This window comes from Trachypithecus francoisi, unplaced genomic scaffold (assembly GCF_009764315.1).
Source record: "Trachypithecus francoisi isolate TF-2019V2 unplaced genomic scaffold, Tfra_2.0 Lachesis_group2, whole genome shotgun sequence".
Lineage (NCBI taxonomy): Eukaryota > Metazoa > Chordata > Mammalia > Primates > Cercopithecidae > Trachypithecus > Trachypithecus francoisi.
This window is the reverse complement of record NW_022681465.1, coordinates 36151020-36160454: the sequence shown is the minus strand read 5'-3', so window position 1 is coordinate 36160454 and position 9435 is coordinate 36151020.

Genomic DNA, 9435 nt, shown 5'->3' with positions numbered 1-9435 from the left:
AGTCAAAACTTTTTTTTATGCTTCAAGAATTTAAGAAAAACCTCAGAAATTGTAGAATAAGTTCAGCTTTCATATGTCAGAATATATTTTTTAAAATTATGTTTTCTTACAAAAAACTAGCCGGGCGAGGTGGCGGCGCCTGTAGTCCCAGCTACTCGGGAGGCTGAGGCAGGAGAATGGCGTAAACCCGGGAGGCGGAGCTTGCAGTGAGCTGAGATCCGTCCACTGCACTCCAGCCCGGGCGACAGAGCGAGACTCCGTCTCAAAAAAAAAAAAAATAAAAATAAAAATAAAATAAAATAAAATAAAATTATGTTTTCTGTTTAAATACTCTTACCAATTAAGAATATGCATAATACACTTTATGACATCAATGATAGGTGCTTGAGCATTGCCAGTGCCCTCTCTGCTGCCAATAATATGTTCTTATGCCAAAACGATTTATGACTAAGTCATTATAAGTGTGTATTTGTATACACACCTGTACATACATGTTGTATCTTAATAGAAGTTCCTATTTTCCTTCATTCTGGTATTAAAATAAATTCACCAGAGTCATTTAATCCTATCAACCAAAGGGGGATTCTGATAATTTTTCCCCTCTTATACTTGCCTAAAGCCTCCTTTCCAAGCTATGGATCAGAAATACGAAAGAAACATTAAAAAGTTTCAGAAAACTGCACCAGATGCTATTGAATACAATAACAAGAAGAAGTAAAGTATAGATTCAGGCTTCCCAGAGTAAGTGGCTATTTTGCCACAAGCAAATAATTTTCAAACACGATAAAGTAGCTGCGTCATGATTTCTTTTTTTTTTAATTTTATTTATTTATTTATTTATTTATTTATTTATTTATTTATTTATTTATTTTTGAGATGGAGTCTGGCTCTGTTGCCTGGTGCCCAGGCTGGAGTGCAGTGCAGTGGCGCGATCTCGGCTCACTGCAATCTCCGTATCCTGGGTTCAAGCGATTCTCCTACCTCAGCCTTCCGGGTAGGTGGGACTACAGGCACCCACCACTACGCCCGGCTGTTTTTTTGTATTTTCAGTAGAGATGGGGTTTCACCGTGTTAGCCAGGATGGTCTTTATCTCCTGAACTGCTTCATGATTTCTATACATTTTTAGTCCAATAGCATATGGAGTACTGAGATGAGACTGAGTAACCCAAACTATGTTGATCAGAATTGACACTTAATAATAGAACTGTTGGTTTATATCTAAATTTCTCAATTATTTTAATGATGAAATATAGAGGGTTTATTTTATTTTATTTTTTGTTTGTTTGTTTTGTTTTTATTACAAGTTCCGAAAGTCTCCTTACCTAGGCAAACCATTTACTAGAGTATGCAAAGTCATCACTATATTAGGAGATTTAACTAATGGTTGAGTTTCATCTTTTTCTAGAATACTGGAAATTAACTATTTACTAGGGTGTTCTGCTTAAAAAGTTCCTATTTGTAAATATAAGATTTATCCACTGAAACTTTTTGGATTAAAAAGATAGAAAAATCTAGTTTTACTGGACACTTTAAAAATGATAACTTGTGTTAATTTAATTCCTATCATTATGACATAAATATCTAAGCTATGAAAGATAATATCTTTCATTATAAAACCTAAAACCGCGTCATGTAAAGTCTTGCTGATGGTGTCACATTACTGGACATTACTGACACTTTTTATTCAAAAACTAATGTTCTACTGGTCAGACCAATACAATTTTTCTATTACCAATTCAGTAATTTTTTATATAATAGATCGGAGACATCTGAGAAATATATGTTTGAAATATAACAAGTATATTTGTTGTGACCTTGTGGCTTAGTGTGTTTAGGCCAAGATAATATTGTACCACAATATGGGCTTTGGTGATATGATTCTGCTAAGAAAGATTATATTCAATACTGGAGTTTTAATAGTTCTGCACATTAGTATCCTAAATTACTGAAAGAAAATCCTCTTAGGATGGCAGGCGGACAATAAAAATAAGTATCCCAATTACAATAGAACTTATTTAAGATACAAGATCAAATATTAAGTTTCATTACAACTGTCTCTAATCAGCTGAGGACATAATGAGCCATCAACCTGAGATGACCATATTATGCCAGACCCTTCATAAATGTAACTAAAGACTCTTTCTTGAACAATGTGCGGTGATATTTCTTTAAAGATGTGTGTAGACAACTGTGAACTCACTCCATATTATCCAACATGTGAGTTTTCTCAGTAATTATGATACACCCTTTGAACTACTACTTTACATTTAGATCTATGACTTTCCCCTTAGAGAGATCTTCATTGAATTTTTTTCACTGAAATGTGTTTCTTTGTCCAAGAAGTTGACACAAATTTATAATGTTGACTTTTTTAAGTTTGATGGTTACTATGTTAAAGAATAAAACAATAACTCTTGAGACCTAAGAAAACACATAAGTAAAGCAATCAAACACAGCAGCAGCAGCAGCAGCAGCAGCAGCAGCAAGAACCTACTAAAAATTTTAATTTACAAAGTTGCTGTTTATATGGTGATCTAAGCTGATTAATTATTATTTGCATAATTCAAACTTTGAATAATTTATACTCCAGGGTCAATATAAATAGAAGTGGGTAAAAACTAGACTATAAAGATAGTAGGTAAGAAATTTTCTAGAACTAATTTGTCAACTGTCAGATAAAAGAAAGTACCAAGTTGGATGAACCTTGAAGAATATAATCTGATTATTTTAAATAATATAGGAGGTGCAAATATTCATTTAACTGGAAACTTATTATATAATTAAACCCATACTTAACATAGCAGTACTCTATATAGTGACCTAAGTGTATGTCTATATTTTCAACATGAGTTTTCAAATTAACTAATGAAGTAAATCATTACCAGTATCATGACAGTATTTTACATCAGAAAGCTTGGCAGGGCGTGATGGCCCAGGCCTGTAATCCCAGCACTTTGGGAAGCTGAGGCGAGCGGATCACAGGGTCAAGAAATCAAGACTATCCTGGCCAACTTGCTAAAACCTCTGTCTCTACTCACAATACAAAAAATAGCTGAGTGTGGTGGCAGGCGCCTGTAACCCCAGCTACTCAGGAGGCAGAGGCAGGAGAATCACTGGAACTCAGGAAGCAGAGGTTGCAGTGAGCAGAGATCATGCCACTGAATCCCCCAGCCTGGTGACAGAGCGAGACTCCACAAAAAAAAAGAAAAAAAAAAATCAAAAGGAACTTAGTGTTCAAAGCAAAAATAATAATAAAATATTTTATGGTTTATAGTATGCAAAGTTATGACAAATAGCATAAAGGTTGAATGAAAAGAATTACCAGTGTAATATTTTAAGGCTTTATGCTATTTATTAAGTGGTATAAAATCTGTAACGAACCATACTTATTTATGAAAGGCTGAATTATTTCACCCTAAGTTCAAAATGAATCCTAAGACACTTGTTTGCACCATCTCTGTTTCCTGGCTATATTATATACTTAGTACCTGTATTAGGCCATTCTTGCATTTTTATAAAGAAATACATGAGAATGGGTAATTTATAAGAAACAGGTTTAATTGGCTCTCAGTTCTTCAGGTTATACAGGAAGCATAGACTTTATGTGCTTCTGGGGAGGCCTCAGGGAACTTTTACTCATGACAGAAGGCAAAGCAAGAGCAGGCACTTCACATGGGGAAAGCAGAAGCAAGAGAGAAAGTGTGGGGTGGTGGTGGGCGAAGGTGCCACACACTTTTAAAGGACCAGATCTCCTGAGAGCTCACTCGCTATAGTGAAGACAGCACCAAGCCATAAGGGATCCACCCCTATGACCCAAACACCTCTCACTAGAACCCACCTCCAACACTGGTGATTATAATTCAACATGACATTTGTACAAGGACAGATATACATACTATATCAGTACCCAAGCAACAAAAATTCAACAACAACAAAAAATGGAAAACAACATTAATAGCAATGAGTGATTTTATAAATCTCATTAAAAGAGTTAAAGAAATGGCATATAGTAAAATATTTATAAATACATAGCTGAATTCACACAAAAAAGGAAAAGTTTTCCTGGTAACTATTATTGTAGACAATGTAGGACTTCAGTGTGTATTCATGACTGTCCCTGGAGAATGCCAGTCTGCAAATGCCTTGCCTGTAATGATCACCTAGATACTCAGTACACAAAATTGGAAAGCCCTTCCTAAAGTCAACGATCTTAAAAGTTCAGCTTTTAAAGATCAGCTACACAAAAATATCTGGTTTGGCTTAGAATTTATGTGGGTAAAAAGCCACTTTAGAATGTATAACCGTGGGCCATCCTCACATGAGCTTTTGGGTTCATTTCATTTTAGCAGCGTGATATAGAGAATTTCACACTGAAAAACTAATAATTAAAGAGTTTTAAGAATTGTAACAGTCTAAGAAAACACTCTTAACACGTCTCACACAAGTAAATTGTGTCTTTGGAAGAAGATAATAATTTCACAACTGAATGACAGATACAAGGAGGAATTTGAGCTGAGAAACTAGTAGGCATGTTGGCGACAAACTTTAGTGACTTAAACATGTAACAATGTAAGCACGGATTTACAGAATTAAATGAGTAAATTGAAAGAAAATCTATCAATTCTGGAGGCATTCTTAAAACTCTTAGTAATACAAAGGCACAGCAAATGTTTGGATTATTACAGTTTTATGTGAAAGAGAAAAAATAAAAAGTAAATTGATACGCTTTATATTTGAACAAAATAAGTCAAAAATTTATATAAAAGCATATGTGGGATTTAAAGAGAAGAGATGTGAATGATGATTTTAAAGTATATACATGTTTTGTTTTGTTTCTACTCCACATATTAATTACAGTGGATGACAAGTGTCTGTTTGCATACTCAGTAATTTTCTGTAAAGAAAGTTTAGATATTGTTTGTCATGATTAGTTGAGAAGTTAAGAAACATATCCTCAATATTAACAAAAAGATTTCTAAAATTTATCATCAAGAAAATACACAAATGAAAATTCTACCTTCATCATAGCAAATTTTATCGCATTTCAACATGTGGAAATATTTGTAAGTCAAAAAACATTTTTCTGTGAATTTGGAAATAGCTCTCCTCATTTTTTCTCTTTCACATAAAATTATAATTATCCCAAAATTTGCTGTGCCTTTGTATTACCAAGAGTTTTAAGAATGCTTCCTGAATTGACAGATTTTTCTTTCAATTTACTCATTTAATTCTGTAAATCTGTGCTTGCACTGTTATATGTATAAATCATTGAAGTTTGTTGCCAACATGCCTACCAGTTTCTCAGCTCAAATTTCTCCTTGTATCTGTCATTCACCTTGTGATAAATTATTTCCTTCCTCCAAAGATACAACTTACTTCATTTTTTTCCATGCAGATATAGTCCCCTAAGAATACAAAATCTATGAATGAGGGATATCTTTACTGTATTTTAATACCAGTTTGAAATATCAGTGCTTTTTTTCAAGGATACAGTTTTGAGTCAAATGTGCAGCATTATGTCTTTTAAAAGAACCGTAATATTTTGAAATCATTGATGTGATTTTCTGTGGTGACTATCATTAAATAAAACATTAACTAAGAATGAATCACTAGCTATCAATTTTCAATAAATACATTGTATATTTATTAAAATATTAATATCAATACAATATCCTAAATTGCTCTTAGTGGCAGTATATGAAATTAATAGAAGTATAATTATGCTTTTTTCAGGTACACCTCTGAAACATTAAAATTAAATATCTAATTATGTTCCCTGGAAGGACTAACAAATAAATAAACAGATACACAAATCTTTGTGCTGTTTTCATACTGCCTTTTCCTTCTATTGCCAAATTCAAAAACAAAAACAAAAACAAAAAACACTTATTTTTTTGAGGCAAAATTCTTTGGGTGTAGATAAACCTCCACTTTCTTCCAGATTTCTTGTATTCAGTTTTTAAAAATAGACATTATTCTTAAAGTAGTTTTAGGTTTACAGCAAAATCGAGCAGAAAGTACAGTTTCATGTATACGCTCTCCCCCAAGACATAGTCTCTCCTACTGTCAAGATCCTTCACTATGGGTGTATGTTTGTTACAATCTGTGAACCTACATTGATACATTATTATCATCCAAAGTCCATAGTTTACATTAGGAGTTATTCTTGTTTTATAGTATATGGTTTTACAAATACATTACGTGCCATTGTAACTTAAAGTATAATTTCACTGTCGTGAAAATCCTTTGTGTCCCTACTATTCATTGCTCCCTCCTTGCTGACAATCACTGATATTGTTTTAACATACTTTTTTATTGTCATATAATTGGAACCATATATTATGTAGCCTTTTCATATTGGTTTCTTTCACTTAGTTATATGCATTTTAGATTCCCCCAGGTCTTTACATGGCTCGATAACCCCTCTTTTTTATAGCACTGAATAATATTTCATTGTCTCTATATATTACAGTTTACTTATACCTATTCACCTACTGAGGACCTCTTGGTTCTTTCTGAGTGTTAGAAATTAAGACTAAAGCTGCTATAAACATCCATATTCAGGATTTTGTTTTTTATGTGTGTACATCTATGTGAAGGGCATGTTTTCAACTCCTTTAAGTAAGAGAGAAATTGCTGGGTCATATAGTACGAACATGTTTAGTTCTGTGAGAAATCACCAAGCCATCTTCCAAAGGGGCTGCACCATTTTGCATTCCCACCAACAGGAGGAACTCCTAGTCTTCACATCCTTGTTAGAGGCATTTTAGACTTTGGCCATTTTAGTAAGTGTGTAGTAGATCTCTTTGTTGTGTTAATTAGTGTTTTCCTGAATATATATGATGTGGAGCATCTTTCCATATGCTTATTTGCCATCTCTATGTCTTCTTTGTATACCTGTTTATTCATATATGTTGGCCATTTAAAAAATTTGATTGCTCATTTTCTTATTGTTGAGTTTTAAGTGTTTTTTATTCATTTAGGACAGCAGTCTTTTGACAGATATATATTTTGCAAAAATTTTCTTCCAGCCAATGGATTGTCTTCTTATTCTCTTTACTTGTATCCAATTCTGACTTTTACTACAGCTGTAAAATCTGGAGTCATGCATAAATCTGTGTTATATAATATACTCGACTAAATGTCTCTTCATTCTAGAATATTAGCTTTAGTGTCAGATGCACTTTGATTCTAATCCCACATCTTCCACTGACTGATTGTGTGACCTTTAAATTACTATCAAATCCTTTTAATATTTATCTCATCAGATGATTTGTTGTGAGAATTAAATAGCATTTCTATTATCAAAGCTCTGTCAGAATTTAAGGAGCCCAACAATATATACAGACACACAAGTCAATGAGGTGATATTAGAAGAATACATAAGGAATTTATGAAACAGTGCAATTTCAGCTGCAGTAGTCAGAGCTCATGGAGGCTGCAACTCTGTTCAGGGGATATACAATCATTTAGCACACAGTAAAGTCATATGGACTCAGTTCTTTATTGCTTCCTTAGCAGCAGCTATAAATTATTTGTTATTCTAGTGTTTCCATCCATCAAAATGGTTTCTCCTGACTCCACTATTTGTGTGCTTCAGCTTCTGATATTCCTATACACTACCTATCCTCTATCTTCATGTTTTATACACAAAGTCTTCAAGAAAGATGAACTGATTCATTTGGTTCACAAAACGAACACACCAAAATAATTATTAAACTGCTGCTTCATCTATAGTTGGACAACTTTGGGTAAGATATTCATTGCATGCCCAGTTAGCTGTTGCAAGAGTAGTGAAGCCTTGGGCTCAGCTATAGCAAGAAAATTTCTCTATGCTTTTCAAAAATATTTCATTAAAATTGAATATATATATATATATAATATTTACATACAAAATACAACATGTCATTTTGCACTATTATACCTCAAAATTACTGCATTTCAATCATACTGGCTTTATATCCAAAATTAGCAAACATGTCCTGTCCATAGGGTCTTTGGCTTTGTCCTTTACATTGCTGGGAACACATTTTCCTAGATATTTTCATAATTGGTCTGTTTGAATTATTCAGGACTCTCCTTGAACGTACTTTCTAAAGTGTTAGACTTTCCCTGGACAACCATCTAAGGTCACTCCCTATTCAATGACCATGTTTTATTTTCTCTACACTACACACCACTGTCTAAAATTGTTTACTTTTTTGTTTGCTAGCCCATTGAAATATAAGTATCACCAAGCCCTGAACTGTGGTCATTTTGTAATGCTAAATCACTGACACCACACACTGACTAGGACAGAGGAGCTACCTGTCAGGTGATTTTGAATACACGAATAACTTATTGGCAGGCACTTAGAACAAAATGCTACAAAACACCTTGTACGATACAAGAGTTGATTCTGATAATGCTCTCTAAAGTTTAAGGTGTGAAAATATTATATATTTTTATATTTTTGAAAATAGAACTTGCATATATTTCCTCAATGTGTGTAGGCATTGTTTGTTGTTTGGTTTTTCAGTGCAACTGGGTGTACTAAAAGACCTGAAACTCTGTTTGGGTGGGAACACTCCACAAATCATTGTGGTACTACTCCAAGCACAAAAGTATCTAACTTCAATGATCTCAGCAGCACTGAAAACAAAATTTACAACAACAGCAAAAATTCAGAAAAAAAAAAAAATAAAAACAAACAAATGAAAAATAACATTCTTTACATTTTTTGAAATCTAGAAAGACTCATATCCTTTTAAATTTTCTATAGTTTCTCACATGGTAACAGTTTATTGGACAAGGAACCTTGGAACTTCTCAAAATAAATAGATAATAGCGTTTCGTTTTTGTATAGAAAGCAATTGATACTCACTTATCCTTTCAGTATTTTTCATGACACTGCTTTTTTATCCATACCACATCATGTGTATATAAGGCTAAAAAAGTAAAAATAGGATGTGAGGGGAGGTGCAGAAAGAAAAAACGGGAATAGAACCGATAAAAATGCTCATATTACTACTTAAGGAATATTAGCATTATCTTAAGTATTCAAATTCAAAGACAAATTTTTGCTTCTGTTGCAACTGCTTTTGCTATTTTTGTCAACAAATCTTTCTCTGTGCCTATGTCTTGAATGGTATGCCTAGGTTTTTCTTCTATAGTTTTTATAGTTTGGAATTTTACATTTAAGTTTTCAATCCATCTTGAGTAAATTTGTGTATAAGGGAAAACCAACGCCCTCTGTCAGCAGGAGGTAGCTAAGACCAGTCGTCATCCATAATCTAATGGCAGTTAGATGTACCTTTTCAGAGGGGGACATGATATAAGAGGGGGGCAGGGAAGTACTGGGTAGAGAAGAGTGGGGTCCCTGGTGAGGGCTCCACCCTCGGGCCTGTGCCCATGGACCTAAGTGAGGACAGTCACTCCTGTTGTGGTAAACAAAG